Genomic DNA, 21,431 nt, shown 5'->3' with positions numbered 1-21,431 from the left:
TGTCAGTATTGATAATTTTGGCCTTCAAGAGGTGCAGTTAGCATGGGGTACCGTAATAGCGAATCTGGAGATAACAGGGGAAGATGAACTGGATAAGAATTTCGCAGCAGATTACACAATGCTGGGAGAGTCTGTCAGCTGGTCCGCACAGAGGGATACAGTAGCACATTTAGAAGGGTAAGACAGAGAAGTCATGGAGAACCTTTTGACGGAATATAAAGAGTTATTTAATTCTCTTGGTCCACTGCCTGCCACACCGTTTGTTCAGCATTACATCCCCACTGGGAATGAAGCACCGGTGTATAAACGTCCATATCACGTTCCAATAAGTTTACAGCCTGCCAGGGAAGAATCTATTAATCAACAGCTAAGAGGTGGAATAATAGAAACCAGCAGTAGTCCCTGGTCCGCTCCTATCGTAATAGTGGGTAAAAAATCACCTGATGGGTGCAAGGCATATCGTTTTTGTTGTGATTATCGTTTCCTGAACCAAAAAACTGTATCTGATGCATGCCCAATGCCTAATATCACTGAAACTCTGGATAATTTGGGTCAGTGTCGGTACTTCACGACCTTGGATCTTCGAAGCAGGTACCACCAGTTGGAGGACGCCCCGGAAAACCGACCGAAGACAGCTTTTTCAACACCTACAGAAGTTTTCGATCGTCTGAATGCAGCGTGGTTAACTCTTCATATTGAAAAATGTCTTTTTTGTTGCAAGAAGTCCGTTATTTAGGTCATGTTATAGGACAGGAGGGTGTCCGCACGGAACCAAAACTTGTAGAGACGGTAATGAATTTTCCGATAATTACAAAAGTAAAAGAGTTGCAGTCTTATTTAGGTCTCACCAATTTTTACAGGAGGTATATTCCAAAATTTGCGGAAATTGCAAGGCCCCTCACGCAGTTGTCTAAGAAGGGAGCAAAATCTCACTGGTCAGCAGAATGCGAAGAGGCTTTTCAAAAGTTAAAAAATACGTTGACATCTAGTCCGGTTTTGGCTTTTCCAGATTTTAGTAAACGGTTTATATTATCTTGTGACTCCAGCAATTTTGCTTTGGGTATTGTATTATCTCAGGAAATAGATGGCAGGGACACCCGATAGCATATGCTTACAGACAGCTAAACAATGCAGAAAAAAATTACTCAACAACCAAGAAGGAGTTATTGGCATAAATTTTCGGAATAACCTATTTCCGGTGTTATTTGTATGGATGACGTTTCAAGGTGATTACTGACCATGCAGCACTTAAGTGGTTGTTAGGGCATAAAGACCCAACGAGTACATTAACCAAGTGGGCTTTGCGTCTTAATGAGTACGATTTTGAAGTGATTCATCAACCGGGTAAATCGCACGGAAACGCGGATGGTCTGAGCGGTAAAGTAAGCGCCACGGAATGCACAGGAATAAATGAGAACGTATGGGTTGAAGCACAAACCGCCGACACAGATTGTCAACGATTTACCTCTAGCGACAGTTCGTCGTGGAAGACAGGATATCGTACCGTAAAACTAGGAACAGTCCACGCATAATCGTACCAGAAATATTGCGAAGCGAAATTTTAAGGCAAGCATATGATTCAACGTTTTCTGGTCACTTGGGTCGAAGAGCAACAGAAAGGAGGGTAGCACAGAGTTATTGGTGGTCAACGAGTAGGCAAGATGTCGATCAGTACGTAAAGAATTGCATTCCGTGTGCTCAACGGGCGGAATTGAGTCATCAGAAAATTGTGTTGCAACGACTACTGGAAGCGGATAGACCTCTCCAATTACTTGGCGTAGACGTCTTAGGACCATTTGTGCAAACACCAGCAGGTAATCGCTATGTTTTAACAATAATAGACCATTTTTCGCACTATGTGTCTAAGACAGCTATTCCGGACCAGTGAGCCGAAACAGTGGCTCACGCCATGGTTCATCAATAGATATTGAAATTTGGAACACCTGAAACTATAATTACAGATCAAGGACAAACTTTATGTCCGATCTGATGAAACAGTTATGCAAGTTGTTGCATGTAAAGAAATTGAGAACGAGCACGTTACACCCGCAGGCTAATAGTCGGACCGAGAGAGTTCATTGTACAGTAGCTAAGATGTTAAGTTATTATGTAAACTCGCAACACAACAATTGGGATACCCTATTGGCGTTTGTAACCGCGGCGTATAACTCAAAAGTGCATGAAAGTACAGGATTGTCTCCGTATGAAGTACTGTTTGGTTGGAAGATGCTATCTCTGTTTGAATTGCTCAAGACCCCACCAGGAACCAATATTTCGGCTGTTCAGGATTTATCTCCCCTCCCCCCCATGAACCATGGACCTTGCCGCTGGTGGGGAGGCTTGCGTGCCTCAGCGATACAGATGGCCGTACCATAGGTGCAACCACAACGGAGGAGTATCTGTTGAGAGGCCAGACAAACATGTGGTTCCTGAAGAGGGGCAGCAGCCTTTTCAGTAGTTGCAGGGGCAACAGTCTGGATGATTGACTGATCTGGCCTTGTAACAATAACCAAAACGGCCTTGCTGTGATGGTACTGCGAACGGCTGAAAGCAAGGGGAAACTACAGCCGTAATTTTTCCCGAGGGCATGCAGCTTTACTGTATGGTTAAATGATGATGGTGTCCTCTTGGGTGAAATATTCCGGAGGTAAAATAGTCCCCCATTCGGATCTCCGGGCGGGGACTCCTCAAGAGGACGTTGTTATCAGGAGAAAGAAAACTGGCGTTCTACAGATCGGAGCGTGGAATGTCAGATCCCTTAATCGAGCAGGTAGGTTAGAAAATTTAAAAAGGGAAATGGATAGGTTAAAGTTAGATATAGTGGGAATTAGTGAAGTTCGGTGGCAGGAGGAACAAGACTTTTGGTCAGGTGATTACAGAGTTATAAACACAAAGTCAAATAGGGGTAATGCAGGAGTAGGTTTAATAATGAATAGGAAAATAGGAGTGCGGGTAAGCTACTACAAACAGCATAGTGAACGCATAATTGTGGCCAAGATAGACACGAAGCCCACGCCTACTACAGTAGTACAAGTTTATATGCCAACTAGCTCTGCAGATGATGAAGAAATTGATGAAATGTATGATGAGATAAAAGAAATTATTCAGATAGTGAAGGGAGACGAAAATTTAATAGTCATGGGTGACTGGAATTCGAGTGTAGGAAAAGGGAGAGAAGGAAACATAGTAGGTGAATATGGATCGGGGGTAAGAAATGAAAGAGGAAGCCGTCTGTTAGAGTTTTGCACAGAGCATAACTTAATCATAGCTAACACTTGGTTCAAGAATCATAAAAGAAGGTTGTAAACATGGAAGAATCCCGGAGATACTACAAGGTATCAAATAGATTATATAATGGTAAGAAAAAGATTTAGGAACCAGGTTTTAAATTGTAAGACATTTCCAGGGGCAGATGTGGACTCTGACCACAATCTATTGGTTATGAACTGCAGATTAAAACTGAAGAAACTGCAAAAAGGTGGGAATTTAAGGAGATGGGACCTGGATAAACTGACTAAACCAGAGGTTGTACAGAGTTTCAGAGAGAGCATAAGGTAACAATTTACAGGAGTGGGGGAAAGAAATACAGTAGAAGAAGAATGGGTAGCTCTGAGGGATGAAATAGTGAAGGCAGCAGAGGATCAAGTGGGTAAAAAGATGAGGGCTAGTAGAAATCCTTGGGTAACAGAAGAAATATTGAATTTAATTGATGAAAGGAGGAAACATAAAAACGCAGTAAATGAAGCAGGCAAAAAGGAATACAAACGTCTCAAAAATGAGATCGACAGGAAGTGCAAAATGGCTAAGCAGGGATGGCTAGAGGACAAATGTAAGGATGTAGAGGCTTATCTCACTAGGGGTAAGATAGATACTGCCTACAGGAAAGCTAAAGAAACCTTTGGAGAAAAGAGAACCACTTGTATGAATATCAAGAGCTCAGATGGAAACCCAGTCCTAAGCAAAGAATGGAAAGCAGAAAGGTGGAAGGAGTATATAGAGGGTCTATACAAGGGCGATGTACTTGAGGACAATATTATAGAAATGGAAGAGAATGTAGATGAAGATGAAATGGGAGATACGATACTGCGTGAAGAGTTTGACAGAGCACTGAAAGACTTAAGTCGAAACAAGGCCGTGGGAGTAGACAACATTCCATTACAACTACTGACGGCCTTGGGAGAGCCAGTCCTGATAAAGCTCTACCATCTGGTGAGCAAGATGTATGACACAGGTGAAATTCCCTCAGACCTCAAGAAGAATATAATAATTCCAATCCCAAAGAAAGCAGGTGTTGGCAGATGTGAAAATTACCGAACTATCAGTTTAATAAGTCACAGCTGCAAAATACTAACGCTAATTCTTTACAGATGAATGGAAAAACTGGTAGAAGCCGACCTCGGGGAAGATCAGTTTGGATTCTGTAGAAATGTTGGAACACGTGAGGCAATACTGACCTTACCATTTATCTTAGAAGAAAGATTAAGGAAAGGCAAACGTATGTTTCTAGCATTTGTAGACTTAGAGAAAGCTTTTGACAATGTTGACTGGAATACTCTCTTTCAAATTCTGAAGGTGGCAGGGGTAAAATACAGGGAGCGAAAGGCTATTTACAAATTGTACAGAAACCAGATGGCAGTTATAAGAGTCGAGGAACATCAAAGGGAAGCAGTGGTTGGGAAGGGAGTGAGACAGGGTTGTAGCCTCTCCCCAATGTTATTCATTCTGTATATTGAGCAAGCAGTAAAGGAAACAAAAGAAAAATTTGGAGTAGGTATTAAAATCCATGGAGAAGAAATAAAAACTTTGAGGTTTGCCGATGACATTGTAATTCTGTCAGAGACAGCAAAGGACTTGGAAGAGCAGTTGAGCGGCTTGGACAGTGTCTTGAAAGGAGGGTATAAGATGAACATCAACAAAAGCAAAATGTAGTTGAATTAAGTCGTGTGATGCTGAGGGAATTATATAAATGAGGCACTTAATGTAGTAAAGGAGTTTTGCTATTCGGGGAGCAAAATAACTGATGATGGTCGAAGTAGAGAAGATATAAAATGTAGACTGGCAATAGCAAGGAAAGCGTTTCTGAAGAAGAGAAATTTGTTAACATCGAGTATAGATTTAAGTGTCAGGAAGTCGTTTCTGAAAGTTTTTGTATGGAGTGTAGCCATGTATGGAAGTGACATATGACCGATAAATAGTTTGGACAAGAAGAGAATAGAAGCTTTCGAAATGTGGTGCTACAGAAGAATGCTGAAGATTAGATGGGTAGATCACATAACTAATGAGGAAGTATTGAATAGGATTGGGGAGGAGAGGAGTTTGTGGCACAACTTGACAAGAAGAAGGGACCAGTTGGTACGACATGTTCTGAGGCATCAAGAGATCACAAATTTAGCATTGGAGGGCAGCGTGGAGGGTAAAAATCGTAGAGGTGACTAAGAGATGAATACACTAAGCAGATTCAGAAGGATGTAGGTTGCAGTAGGTACTGGGAGATGAAGAAACTTGCACAGGATAGGGTAGCATGGAGAGCTGCATCAAACCAGTCTCAGGACTGAAGACCACAACAACAACAACAAGGATTTATCCACAAAGTGAAAACACTAAAGCGTTAGAGAGACAGGACAAAGTTCACAATAGGAAAGCGGCTTTACCCAAATATCATGTATGACAATGGGTGATGATGACTAATCCGTATGTGCCACAAGGCAAAACGAAAATATTTGTATCCCGTTATCAAGGTCCTTTCCAGGTGATCGAGAAGACATCGCCGGTGAATATAAAATTACAGCTTCCAACTCGCCCTACTATTGTGCATGTGACCTGAATTAGACCTTTCAAGGGGAATTTTGAGGAACTTCCTTCATTGTCTGCAGTAACTTCTAGTGGAGAGAAAGATGAATCTAAGAAAAAGAATAAGAAAGGAGTAGATAAACAAGAGAACCAAGTTAATCTTGGAAGCGATCAGGCCACACGTAAAAAGGAAGAGCTAATTTGAGTTGTTTTTCTTTGGTGATATTCTGATAAGACCAGCAGTTCCAGCATCATGGGTCGGGCTGAAGAGGGAAGGTGTGCACTATCTCTCAGCATAGTTATTCTGTTTAGCTGTTGCAACTTAGCTGAAGCCTTGAAGGTACGTCCTATATCAAGTGGTGTTTTGTTCTCGCGACAAGCGGACGTAATTATGTCCGGACATCAATGGACCTTAAGGGTGGACTGTAATATTTGGGCAGTTGAAGACGAAATCTGTAAATTAGAGGATACATTTAATGAACGTCATTCCATGGTGGCTAATCAGTCAAGATTTAATGACACACAGGGGGAATATCAGCTACTACGATCAGCTTTTGCATGGTTACAAGCTCAGTTGCGGCAAACTGCAGGGTTAATCCTGCACGTTACCTTCGGAACAACTTCGGGAAATTTTACGGAAAGTTTAATCGGAATTGCCTGCATCCCTGGAGCTACTGACAACATTAACAGACGAACACTTATCTCTGTACTACAAAATGGCCACTGTTACCAGTACGCGGATGGGTACCCTGCTGAGAATTCGTATCATAATATCATTAACATGTAAGGATTGTAAATTTGAATGTTACGCCTTGCATACGTATCCAGTGAAGTAGGAAATTTTGCAGAAATTCGTACAGTTAACCGTACAGGAAATACTGTTAGTGGCACGTAACAGACAAGCTGGTGCATTCCTCATTGCACAAGAGTTGCTGCGTTGTCGAACAGGTCCAGTTACCATCTGCCCCGTGAAATTGTTACACACTGTTCCCAAATCTTGTGAGTATTCTCTATTCCGCTCTCAAGAATCAGTCGCGGAGAGCCCTAATGAAATTATAGCAGGCATGGTGCAGTTCTTTCAGCAAGTGGGTCCACATTGGGTATTTTCAGTAATGGAAAACACAGTCGTTATTTGAGTTTGTTACGAGCAGGGTAAGCAAGGGAGTATGCAAAAAATAGAATTTCAGGGGCAGGGAATGTTAATTAACGGCACACAGTGTGACATTTCAGGGCCAACTTTCCGTTTACCAGCCGTGATTACTGGAGCTACAATCATGGACACAAGACGCACATTGATCTATGTACCCGACCAACCGGTGCAATTCGTCACGAAAGAAAATCTCACTCTTTTGAATAGCACATTAGACCCGACTTTACTTGCCTCTTTGGACTGGATGCTAGCAGCTCAGGATGGACGTATAACTATGGAACATCTTTTTCAACGAGTGCATGAGTACCGTAATGAGCATAAGCAACACTCGCTAGTTATTGGATCATCAACCACCGCCACCTGTGTTTTTATCTTTGTCGTAGGATTAGTGTACTGTCTGCTAAAGAGGAAGGTAGCCCAAATCTTGTCCCTTCCAACCTTTAACCTAAGGGTCCAGACAAAATCACTGAACAGTTGTGAGGCACTGCAGCAGAACACTGAGTAATGTTTATGAACAAAGATTAGACTGAGGATAGAAATGAATGAACACAGTGTAAATAGTGAATCAATCGCATTTTGTGATGTTTGTGAAGTGAACTGTAGTTGTTTTGGCTTTTTGGTTGAATTCGGGGACGAATTCTTTTCGTACTAGGGAGGAATTGTAGAGGACAAGGGTTTATTTTTAGGAAATATGGTGCGAAATTATGATTTAGTGTGTTTCAGTGCACGATGCGCCAGCCTCACGGCGGATGAAGGCTGGCCGGCGTGTTATGCAGGTGACACAGTTTGGCAATGAGCATCGGTATGTGTACGTGCGCAGCAGCCATCAACAGCCAGAACACAGCATCAGCAGAATTACACAGGCGCGAGCCGCGTGTGGCGTGGTTGCGTTAACCAACTCATTGGGAACAGTCTAATAAACACGGCGCCACGTAACTAGTGGATTCAGCAGCGGTCTGCACTATTTAAGGACATCAGAGGTGGCTGTGGGCATCGGTTCGACCAACTGGGCGTTCGATCACTCTTACGTCGTCATCATCAATGACGCTGTCCCTGAGGACCGGCGGGTGTTGCCTGCTGCTGCACCGGCAGCTCCCGGCATCATCACAAGCCGCAGCGTCTGCAGGAGGCGAGCTAGACCAGGCCTTGTGCTGCTAACCTCCTACCGCCTACATAGCCACTGACCGAGCACGGTGTCGTGTTCCCCAGGCTGCGCGCATCAGCACGTCTCCACCACGACACAAGCGATGAGGCTGAGCTACTGAAAAATGTATTGTAGGAACCAACAATAAAGAGGAAGATTGCTTAAAAACAGCCACCTCCTTCTACCCAGTCAAGCCCCACAACCTCGACCACATCACCCGTTCCGGTCATCCTAATACACTATCTATAGCCCTAAGCTCTGTTTTACACCTATTATCTCTGCTTCTTTAGAAGTTTCATTACAGTGACTGCATACCACGGAGGTTCCCTCCCATTGTCAACTGTTCTACTGGGTACATATCCATCCAGTTCTTGGTCAACTACGCTTTTAAACTTGAGCCATAGTCCCTCTACATGCTCCTGACATGTGCTAAAAGTTTCAAGTTCCTCATTGAGATATGACATTTCTAGGTAGTTTTCAGAGAAGGCATTTAGTAAAGTTTCACAGGATACCTTATCACACCCATCACTGACAAAACTGTAATTTTCCCAATTAATTTTTGGATGATTAAGGTCTCCACCAATGATTACAGTATGATTGGGAAACTTATGTACAAGTGAACCAAGGTCTTCTCTAAAGTTAAATGGACGATAGAAGGACACAACTATCATTTTATCACCACCCCTGATACTGAGTCTTGACCATACAATCTCACATGCAGCTTCAATCTCAGTGGTTTTGATTTTTTTGTCGACTGCAACAAATACACCACCACTCTTTCCCATTTGTCTGTCCTTTTGATATGAACTTTCTGTACCTAGTGTTATGTGAGCTTCAATGCTTTTTACGAGCTCTTCAAATTCTGGCACTTTGTTGCAAATGCTTTGGCAATCTAGCATTATGGTTTTAATACTCTCACCTGTGGGAGCATTTCTTTCAATCTTACAATGATACTGCTGGGTTTCCTACAGCTATCATTATCTGGAGTGGATGGAGAGTTGCCTAATCTGAAAAGCACTTGCATGCGCCCTACACAGTCATCTACCTAAGCAGCAGCCTTTGATGTGTAGTGCGCACCTGACCTAATTATGGGGTCTCTACAGTTTTCAACCCCATGGCCCAAGTCCAAGAAGTCACAGCCTAGTTTGTCTTCCTTCAAAGTCTCTGTTTGGGTCCTTCCACTTGACTCAGAACCAAAGGGTCATAATCACTTCTGGGGACAATGCTACAAACTGTTAGCTTCATTGAAACTCCATGTAAAAGGCTGTTCTTCTCAACCTTCTCTGCCAGTCACTGGAATGACCCAAGAATGACCTAAGCCCAACGACAGGCATCAATTGTTCCAACATGCGCCATGGTCTGCAGTTCGTTGCACCCCCTTCCCTCAATGGCTGCTGGAATAGCTTCTTCAGCATGTAGAATGAGGCCTACAGGCGTACACACTGACTGCACTTTGTGTCCTTTCCTGTTCCTTGCTGCCATTTCCCTAAGGGGTACCATCATTCATCTTGCACTTGAATCGCCAGTTAATAGACCGCTACCCTATGCTATACTGTAAACCGGGAAATTAATGAAACACTTTGTTACAACATAAGCATGGTTTGTATTTACAGTGAGCACAATTGCGTGTGTTAATAGAGGTTTCACTTGTCAGCTGGAATTGGTTTTTATTTACTTTCTCTTTTTTCTTTGAAGCTTCTTGTGCAGCTTTTTCTACAATCAGCCGCTTGCTTGAACTTCTCGGTGAAGTGACCAACAGTAGTCCCCCATCATGTTGGTGTTCCAGCAGACTTGGTAGCGTTTTTCCACCACTTTAATGTCCTGGTGAAAATGCTCTCCTTGCTCTTCACTATCTCCCATATTGTCTGGGAAGTAATCAAGGTGACTGTTCAAAAAGTGAACTTTCAGGCTCAGTAAACATCTAAACTTTTAAACTACTTTAACATTGTAGCTAACAGAAACATATTCTGGGTCTTTTTCGTGTCCTAAGAAATTTGTAACGACTTGCTTAAATGATGTCTGTGGTGTCACCGCCAGACACCACACTTGCTAGGTGGTAGCCTTTAAATCGGCCGCAGTCCGCTAGTATACGTCGGACCCGCGTGTCGCCACTGTTAGTGATTGCAGACCGAGCGCCGCCACATGGCAGGTCTAGAGAGACGTCCTAGCACTCGCCCCAGTTGTACAGCCGACTTAGCGAGCAATGGTTCACTGACAAATTAAGCTCTCATTTGCCGAGACGATAGTTAGCATAGCCTTCAGCTACGTCAATTGCTACGACCCAGCAAGGCGCCATTCACAATTGTTATTTATCTATGGATGCCTGTACCGTCAGACCGATGTTCACCAATTATGGATTAAAGTTAAGTATTACATCAACTACGTACTTTATTTGCTATTATACATTCCCTTAACTGTTCCAGACCTCGCGCCAGTCTGCATGAGCTTAACGGGTGCCTTTCGGCATCCTCGCATAGTGACTTGGCTGTCTTGCCAAGTCACAACAAGTTTGGCGACGAGTTAAATCGCGTTCGTATTGATTCTGCTAATTTACTTGTGTAATGGCTTCGCCACAATCTCCAGATGTACTGTCGAATTTTATCGCTTGCAGAATCAGCAGACGCAGGCCTTAAGGATGCCCTTGGACAGCTCGTCCAGGGTCAACGTGCAATGCAAACCGATGCGGCGCCCGCCGCTTCACCGCTACCGCAGCCACAACACGCAGTTGCACCACCTTTTCGTCCTTTTGATGTAGCACTGGAAATCTGGACGGAGTGGTCACGCCAATTTGGATTCCATCTGGCCGCCTAGAGAATTCAAGGTAATGAGCGGCAGCCTTTTCTCCTTTCCGCTGTAGGCGTCCAAACGTACTGTGTGATAGTGAAATTATTTCCCCGACGCGACGTAGCAACTCTGTCCTACGAAGAAATTTTGTCTGCATTAGATGCATATTTCAAAGAATCAGTCAATGTAGTTGCAAAAAGGTATACCTTCTTTCGTACAAAACGTACAGCAGATCAGACTAATAGGGAGTGGGTTGCAACCTTGCAAGGCCTTACTAGGGATTGTGCTTTTGAGTGTGAATGTGGACTCCCTTATTCAGATACTATGGCGCGTGATGCAATTGCACAGAACGTTTCTGATGTTCGTATGCGGGAACAGATTTTGAAACTAGTCAATCCCTCCCTTCAACAAGTGTTGGACATATTGGATCGGCAGGACACACTTGACTTTGCTCAGGAATCATTTGAAACTTCGCCACCTGTGTGTCACGTTAACCGGCCTGACGGGCGAGCTGCACGGAACAGTAAACAGTCCTCGCGCCCGGCAGCGCCAAAGCCGCCTGGCCCTCAGATACGTGTCCTGCGCCAGCATGCAAATGCAGTGAAATCATGCCCGTGGTGTGCTACTAGACATTCGCGTGAGAATTGCCCGTCACGCCAGGCTATTTGCTTTTTCTGTAATAAAGAAGGACATGTTCAAAAGTGCTTGCCAGAAAAAGCTCAGAACGGACACTCACCACCATTCCAGGCCCTTTGCTTCGCGCCGGAATCGGAATCGAACCAAGAATACCCAGGCTCGTGAATCGTCGCCCATGGACATTCATGCAGTTCATTCCACTCCGCCCAGTGCCACTCTCTCTAACAGAGACTGTGTTTGTCCCACAAATAGTGTGCGTCGACATCGACGGAAATCACGTCAAATCGCAACTGATTCTGTACCAGTGTCGGTTCACGTTGCACGAGACAGTCGCTCTTGTTGTCAGCAGGACAATAAACTTTTTGTAGACTTGGACATTCATGGCAACGTGATACCATTCCAGCTCAATACCGGAGCTGCAGTTTCATTGCTCAATAAAGACATGTACAAACAACTGGGCACACCGCCGTTGCGTGCCGCAAATGTTAGGTTAAATAGTTATTCAGGACAAGCTATCCCTGTGTTAGGACAGTGCAGCCTTCTTGCAACATACAAGGGACAAACAAAACTTGTGTCATTTTACGTTCTTCGTTCTTCTTCTGCAGTGAACTTGTTTGGTTTAGATTTATTTCAGTTGTTTAACTTGTCTATAGTAAATCAGGTCCTATCAGTGAACCAGACTGTGCCTTCAGCCAGTGTTTCTAGTCTATGTGAAGAATTTGCGGACATTTTTGCACCGGGCCTTGGTTGCGCTAAGAACTATAAAGCACATTTGGAACTGAAAGTAAACGTGCAACCAAAATTTTTCAGAGCGCGCAATGTTCCCCCCACATTGCGTGATGAGGTCGCACAAACATTACACGAATTGGAATCGCAAGGTGTCATTGAACGTGTGCAGGCTTCTCTCTGGGCATCACCCTTAGTAGTTTTGCAAAAACCTTCTGGAAAATTGAGACTTTGTGTGGACTTCAAGGCAACAGTGAATCCACAACTAGTGACTGCAACTTTTCCTTTACCCTGCCCGGAAGATCTTTTTGACAAACTGTGCCCGTGTAAATATTTTTCGAAGTTGGACCTTGCAGATGCGTACTTTGAAATACCGGTGGACGAAGAATCCCAGAGCGTTTTGGTGGTTAACACGCATCTTGGTTTGTACCAATTCAAAAGACTGCCATTCGGGTGTGCATCCGCCGCTGCATTGTTTCAGCAATATTTACAAACTGTTTGTGCGTCGGTCCCTACTGCAGCCAACTATCTGGACGATATTGTGATCTCCGGAAAGACGGAAGAAGAACATTCAGCCAACCTCCGAACATTATTTCAGGTCTTGCGACAAAATGGTCTTCGCTTGCGGAAGGACAAATGTGTGTTTTTTGCTCGTGATTTACCATATCTGGGACATGTACTTAATGCCCAAGGCATCCATCCCAGTCCAGAGCACCTCCGTGTCATACAAGACTTGCCTTCGCCGCAGAATTTGAAGCAGCTACAGTGTGTGCTGGGAAAAATGAATAATAATCATAAATATGTGCGCCACGCCTCTTCCATTTCAGCTCCGCTTCATCGCTTACGCCGTAAAGGTGTTCTGTTCGTCTGGACGACGGAATGCGAACGCGCCTTTCGTCAGTTGAAATCGGCGTTGCTATCCAATACTTGCCTTACGCCATTCGATCCCCAGAAGCCCCTTTTGTTGATGGTGGATGCATCGGATTTCAGTATCGGTGCTGTGCTTGCGCACAAAGATGGATCGCCCTGTTGCCTTTGCGTCCAAATTGCTCTCGTCTGCACAAAGAAATTATTCACAGATCGAGAAAGAAGCTTTGGCTCTCGTATTTGGTGTTACAAAGTTTCATGATTTCTTGTACGGTTGTCACTTTACTATCATCACAGACCACAAACCTTTGACATCGCTTTTTCATCCGACCAAGCCTGTACATCCACGTCCAGCGCAGAAATTCATTCGCTGGTCTATTTTCCTCTCGCAGTACCGCTACGATATCTTGTATCGGTCCACTGCTAAGCACGGAAACGCCGATGCTTTGTCCCGTTTGCCTGTTGCTGAGGATAGAGCATTCGATTCCTCCGAACTTGCTTGCCTGTTCATTGATTCGGAAACCGATGACGTGGTAGACTCGTTTCCGATTGATTTTCGTCGTGTAGCTACAGCCACAGCTGCCGACCCTGTCCTTGCTACCGTTCTGCATTTTGTTGCTACGCAATGGCCCTTGTCAAAGTCACGGATCGAGGCTCCGTTGGTTCGCCGATTTTTTGCTCACAAGGAGAGACTTTTTGTACGACATGGTGTTTTGCTGTTGCGTTCTGATAATGATCAGTCCAGGGTGGTGGTCCCACGTTCGTTACAGTCCTCTGTCTTAAAGCTTCTCCACCAAGGACATTGGGGTATAGTGAGAACGAAACAACTTGCTCGTCAGCACTGTACTTGGTTCGGAATCGATGCTGTGATTACGAATATGTGCTCTTCTTGCATGGCGTGTGCCGAACACCACTCCGCACCTCCGCGGAAATTTTTTCTTGGCCAAAAGCCACTTCCCCTTGGCAACGCTTACACATCGATTTTGCTGGTCAATTCTGGAATGCTCGATGGTTGGTTGTGGTCGATTCATTCAGTAATTTTCCTTTTGTTGTCCGTATGTCTTCCACAACGTCTTCTGCCACCATCCAAGCGTTGTCCGCTATCTTTTGCATTGAAGGTCTTTCGCAGACTATTGTTTCCGACAATGGCCCACAATTCATGTCCGCAGAATTTCAGTCATTCTGCAAGGCCAATGGTAGTCAACATGACGTCCGCGCCGTTTTCGCAACAGTCAAACGGCGCCGCTGAACGTTTGGTCCGGACTTTCAAGTCACAGATGTTGAAGTTGAAAGAGTCTCATTCTCGGGAGGACACGTTATTGCTCTTTTTGTCATCGTATCACTCTCAGCCCCGCGATGGTTGCTCGCCGGCTGAGTTGCTTCATGGTCACCCTCATCGCACCTTGATGTCTTTGTTACATCCACCGCATCAGGTTCCTGTGCAGCGGCAGACACCTGCTTTTGCCCCAGGCGATGTTGTATACTATCGCAACTATCGCGGTTCACGGCGTTGGCTCGCAGGGCGCATTCTTCGCTGCCTTGGCCGCGCTATGTATCTGGCTTTGGGGGCCTCTGGTGAGGTGCGTCAGCATCTCAATCAGCTACGCCTCTGTCGTCGCACGGGATCTGCCGCTCCCCGTCTGCTTTCAGTGACGGTGCCGTCCGGTCAGCACCCTGGGGACCCATCTACTGGCTCGCCTCAGCCCCAGGTGTTACGGATGCTGCCTTCCATTTTGCCCCATGGCGACACGCAGCCACCGCCGCCGCCGCCTGTTCTCTCGCCGGCTCCGCCCGCAGTGGACGCATCGCTGCAACCGCCGGGCGCCTCCCTGGGTCACGCGCCGCCGGTCGCTTCCCGTGACCAGTTGTCCTCCGCCATGGAACTCTTGCCCGATCCGGACCATCTGTCGTCTTCGCCCGTCGGGTGCTCCAACCCGATGGAGGTCGACCCTTCGGCCCTTCCTGTCACTCTACGGGCGCATACACCGCATGTTGGCGTGCACCCTGGACTAGGTTTTCAGGCGTTTCCTAGCTCCCCTTGGACCGAATGGCATGGTGCGGGTGGCACAGCCTCGCCTGTTGTTAGGCTTCCCACCTCGTCGTTTACGTCAACATGGGGTCCTCCCCACGGTGGGCGGAAGCCTTATAACACAACCGTTCGCCGATTTGCGGGGGAGGAATGTGGTGTCACCGCCAGACACCACACTTGCTAGGTGGTAGCCTTTAAATCGGCCGCGGTCCGCTAGTATACGTCGGACCCGCGTGTCGCCACTGTCAGTGATTGCAGACCGAGCGCCGCCACATGGCAGGTCTAGAGACATGTCCTAGCACTCGCCCCAGTTGTACAGCCGACTTAGCGAGCAATGGTTCACTGACAAATTACGCTCTCATTTGCCGAGACGATAGTTAGCATAGCCTTCAGCTACGTCAATTGCTACGACCTAGCAAGGCGCCATTCACAATTGTTATTTATCTATGGGTGCCTGTACTGTCAGACCGATGTTCACCAATTATGGATTAAATTTAAGTATTACATCAACTACGTACTTGATTTGCTATTATACTCGTACATTCCCTTAACTGTTCCAGACCTCACGCCAGTCTGCGTGAGCTTAACGCGTGCCTTTCGGCATCCTCGCATAGTGACTTGGCTGTCTTGCCAAGTCACAACAATGTCCATACTACTTTCTCTTTTAAGGTCATTGTGGATTCAAAGTTAACATCAATTTTCTAAAGTCAGGTCCGACAAAGACGCCTTCTTTTAGTTTAGCTTCTGAAAGGTGTGGAAACTTTTGGCAGATATACTTAAAACAGGGGCCATCTTTAGACGAAGCCTTTACAAACTGTTTCATTAGTCCTAACTTTATATGTAGAAGTGGTAGGAGTAAGTTTCTTGGATCTACAAGGTTTCTGCGTAGAATGTTCTTCTCACCAGGTTTCAAAGACTCCCTTACAGGCCAGTTCTTTCTGCACCAGTGTTGATCCCTAACCCTACTATCCCATTCACACACGAAACATGGACCAAGGAGCATCCATTTACTTTTAGATCACCACGTATCATCCAACCATGAGCAGAATAGCCTATTTTATTTAGCACTATTTGTATGTTTTCAAATCTCTTTCATATGTCCAACAGGTATCGATGCATGTATGTTGTTGTTGTGGTCTTCAGTCCTGAGACTGGTTTGATGCAGCTCCCCATGCTACTCTATCCTGTGCAAGCTTCTTCATGCATGTATGTTACCATTGTGTAATAAAACAGCCTTTAAACTAGTTTTGGATGAATCGATAAACAGCCTCCAGTCTTCCTTTTTGTATTCATACCAAACTCATTCATCAGACCGGGAATGTCTGAGCAGTATACTAAATCACCTTCTTGTTGAAACCACTTGGAAAATTGCTGCTCTTTCTATACATGTATATGCTGCTTCCAACTGGCAATAAGATCTTTTCTCTAAATCTAGAGCCAAGCAATACAGTATTTTCTTTTGTTAAGCCCAGATACCTAACCAAATCCTTACAGTTGGTCTGAGTAGCAAATACTTCTGTTCGAACAGAATTTAAATCATCTGGTGGTTCAGGAACCAGCAAATCTACACCATGCCCCACTGGTCAGATGGCAGACGGAAGGTTAAGGGTAGTTTATTACCTTTTTGTTTTTCAAATAATGACCAGTAATATCAACACTGCAAACGTAGCAATCATCGGAATGATTCCTTGGCTCCCTCCATATCATAGGAACAGAAAATGTAAAGGCTTTCTCTTTTTTCGACCATTTTCTCAGATCTTCAACACACACACAACATACCTTATGTGGCACCCAAGATTTATCTTGATCACCTTGTTTAGATCCAAAGTATGATAGATAAACCTTTTTCACACAGTCTGTAATATTTCTTTGGTGTTTTGTATCACAAATTCACCACAAATATAACAAAAACTGTCAGCAGAGTTTTTACAACCACGATTAGACATTGTACTGAGCACATGTACAGGAAACGGGAAAGTCAGGTTAAAATGTGAAGAAATGTTGGGTGATACAGTTTTTTAAGTATCATATCTGGATTTCCCACCCTAAAAAGCATAAGAATAATGTATTTTCAGCAGAAAAGTTTTTCCATCATTGGCCTGTGTAATATTTAACGGTGGGAAGCAGGTTACTGGAGAGCAGCATCAGGTGATATGGGCAATGTGTTTGCTGTGGACAATAGTGGGCCACCAGTTAATGAACAAAAAATTTAATAACTTATCATAAGAGGTGACTGACACGTGATTTGGAGAACACAGGTATGATCCTAAAATTAATGATTTTGGTATATAACAAAATTAAAATACAGGGTGTACATAAAGTCCGGAAACTATTTCAATTATTATTGCACAAGAACTAAACATTGTACAGATGTCATACATATTGCATTTTGAAGAGAAACTCCGAAAGTTTTTTTAACAAACATTTGATATGCGAACCAAGAGTGACCCAGCAAACGTCAATACAGTAATCGAATTCTTGCCACACCCATCTCAGCATGGCATCATCGACTGTGGCAGTCGTTTCCTGTACTCTCTCCCGGAGCTCTGCTACATCACATGGTAGAGGGGATATATACACCAGATCTTTAATGTATCCCCACAGAAAAAAGTCACACGGAGTGAGATTTGGTGGTTGGGGCGGCAATTTCATGAAACAGCTGTCCACTTCTGTAACACGGCCGATCCATTGATGCAGCAGCTGTGTGTTCAGGGACCCACGAACTTCACGATGAAAATGGGGTGAAACCCCATCCTGCTGAAAGATGAACGGAGAGAGTGATTGCATCTGAGGCCTCAGCCATTGCTGCAACATGTCTAAGCAGTAATATCCAGTGACAGTGCTCTCAGCGAAGAATGGCCTGTACAGTTTTCGGCTTGACAAGACACGAAAAACATTTACCTTTGGAGAATCACACTTAAATTCAATGCATTTGTGTGGATGCTTTGTACCCCAGATTCAACAATTATGCCTATTCACTTTCCAATTAGTGTGAAAAGTGGCTTTGTTGCTGAAAATAAGCAATTAACAATGCCATCCCCATCCTCATTCAACTGTTGCAACTGCGAACGAAACTCAAAAACACTTGTCTTTGTCGTTACCATTCAGCTTCTGCACTAGCTCCAATTTGAATGGTTTCATAGACAGCTTCTGTCACAGAATTTTCCACACAGTCATTGGAGCCATTTCAGGTTCACGGGATGCATGACGCACCAATTTCTTTGGACTCCTTAAAAATGTCTCTCGTACACGCTCCACATTAACTTCACTCACCCTGGGAGGTCCACTCCTCTTTGCCGGGCACAAGCAACCCATAGTAACGAATCTGTTGTGCCAGTGGTAAATGGCCTTTCTTGTTGGTGGGTTCTTACCGTACTTTGTTCTAAATATCAGTTGTACGGCTGTAGCAAACTTGTTATTGTAAAACTCCAACACACAGAAAGCTTGCTCCGCACCTGAAGTCGCTATGTTTGTGACTAGCTCTGACTATTGGCAAATTACCGAACTACACTGTGGCAATACACATGAAAACTTTCAGGATCTCTTTTCAAAATGCATTAAGTCTAATACCTGCACTATGTTTGGTTCTTGTGCAATAAATAATTGAAAGTTTCCCTGATTTTACCATATCTGTCTCTCAAACATTGACATACTGTCAAAAAGCGAACCTTAAACAAAAGCAAACACTATATAATTGTCATGTCAAGCTGGTTTAATAACGGAAATCTGGAACTATAGCAGTCACGTTTTTCACTGCTATATTGCTTCCTCTACAAGTTTGACTGATACTGCAGCACAGTAAACACAACTTTATAAGGGGGGCTCACACTCAATATTCACAATACTGAACATTGTGAAGTAGTATCTACCTTGAGAGATCAGAATTGGTGGTTTGAGGAATATATTGAAAGAGTTCAATGAGCACTATGGTACTTAACATCTGACGTCATCAGTCCTCTAGAACTTAGAACTACTTAAACCTAACTAACCTAAGGACATCACACACATCCATGCCCGAGGCAGGATTCGAACCTGCGACCGTAGCGGTCGCGCAGTTCCAGACTGATGCGCCTAGAACCGTTCGGCCACACCGGCCGGCCTATTGAAAGAGTGCTTGTTACAAGTTCTGTAGACCATTTCAATGACTTATCAAAATGAGGAATGCAGTTTACAGGATACAGTATGTATATGTGATTAAAACTTTTTATTGTGTAGGACAAGTAATCAAATATTTTGTTGCTGCACAATGAACTCCTTTCTGAGCCATCGACAGCTTTAATACTGGGTAATTTCTTCCTCTAGTGTTAAAAATACAGACATCGCTATTCTTATCAAATTGTGATGGATTATTTATGACAAATTTCATTAGCGAATATATGTAGTCTAATAGTGCAGCTGGAATGCTTAGCTCTTTGAAGTGGTGCCAACTGACATCCGTAGATGAACACCACAATTCTTACTGCTCATTTTTGTGTGAACGATACTCTTTTTTTTTTAAGGAAAGTCGCTAAAATGACCAGAAATATGCATGCCCCAATGGAAATTACTATATGTTAATGACCTTTCACTTTATATTCATTAAGCAGAACTTTTGAACTACAGTTATAATAAATCCTGTTAGAGAGAAAGCAGCAGGAGAGATTGTTAATGATGTTTTTCAAAGAATTATTACATGGTTCTCTCAAAATGGACTCCCTTAATATTCTTAAAACACAATATATTCAGTCATGCACAACAAAGACCCACCAACAATAGATGTACTACAAGAATAGGAGTCCGTAAACAGGGCAGCCTACAGTGCTATCAAAATAGTGACTGACTCAATATATTTTACTGTGCAAGTACTTTGAGAAATAAAAATTCCTGATTTACAAAGGAATGCCAGAAACTAGGAAATAGGAAAAGAAACTGAAGCTCATGTCGTCATGGCAGTAAGTGGTTCTCAGAACCGACAAATAAGATGTCAGCTATCTAGTGAGCATACACGTTTATTTTTCATGCAAGATTGGTCACAGCACAGATTTAAAGTCAAGTAAGCTTTAAATCAGTAAACAATTGTCTTTTGTATCTAGCAGTTGTTGTAGTAAAGAAATGCATGTACACTATAAATTACACAGTTCACAGAGACAATCTGAGCACCCGTCTTACGTTGTCTGTAGATGGTGCTGTCGTTTATTGTCAAGTAGTCATCATCAGATCAAAAGAAATTGCAAAACAATTTAGAAAAGTTACTTGTATGGTGCAAAAATTGGTAATAGACTCTAAATAACAAAAAGTGTGAGGTCCTCCACACGGGTACTAAAAGGAAGCCCATTAAACTTTGGTTACACGATAACTCAGTCAAATGTAAAGTCCATAAATTCAACTAAATACCTAGGAACTACGAACAACTGAAATTGGAAATAACACGCAGAAAATTTTGTGGGGAAGGCAAACCAAAAACTGCATTTTATTATCAGAACACTTAGAAAATGTAACAGATCTACTAAAGAGACTATCTACACTACACTTGCCCATCCTCTTTTGGAGTACTGCTTCGCTGTCTGGTGTCCTTACCAGATATGGTTAACAGAGTACCTCAAGAAAGTTCAAAGATGAGCAGCACGTTTTTATTTTCACCAAATAGGGGAGAGAGAGTCACTGACATGATACAGGATTTTGAATGGACATCGTTACAACAAAGGCATTTTTTGTTGCAGCAGAATCTTCTAACGAAATTTCAGTCATCAACTTTCTACTCTGAATGCGAAAATATTTTGTTGATGCTGACCTACATAGGGAGAAATGATCATCACCATAAAATAAAGGATATCAGAACTCACACTGAAAGATATAGGTGTTCGATTTTTCTGCCTGCCATTCGAGATTGAAAAAATAGAGAATTACTGTGAAGATAGTTCGATGAACCTTCTGCCAGGCACTCAAGTGTGATTTTCAGAGTATCCCTGTACATGTAGTTGTGGTTTACAACTATGCTGCTGTGAAAGAACCCTTTGTCCACAGAAATGTCCACTGGAAGTTTTTCAGAACTGTTTTGCTCAATGAATTTCTGCTTGTTTTGCAAGCCAAGCAACTTAACTCCAATACTTGCAAGTTGTTCCACATCAATGGTTGCAAACATGTTTGCTGTGCCAGCAGACTTCTAATTGACACTTCCTGTACATAAATACTGAGCAATATTATTGTGTTGTTCTTGGCCTCTGACACCCGGACACTATACTGACAATATTACTGCATGAGTAACATTGAGCGTTTTGGGGCCATTTCCCATCTGAAGCAGGCCTACAAATTTTGGTTTAACAATG

The sequence above is a fragment of the Schistocerca cancellata genome, chromosome 5, assembly GCF_023864275.1.
Source record: "Schistocerca cancellata isolate TAMUIC-IGC-003103 chromosome 5, iqSchCanc2.1, whole genome shotgun sequence".
NCBI classification, from domain to species: Eukaryota; Metazoa; Arthropoda; class Insecta; order Orthoptera; family Acrididae; genus Schistocerca; species Schistocerca cancellata.
The sequence above is the reverse complement of the archived record's forward strand: the minus strand, read 5'-3'. Positions refer to the sequence as shown.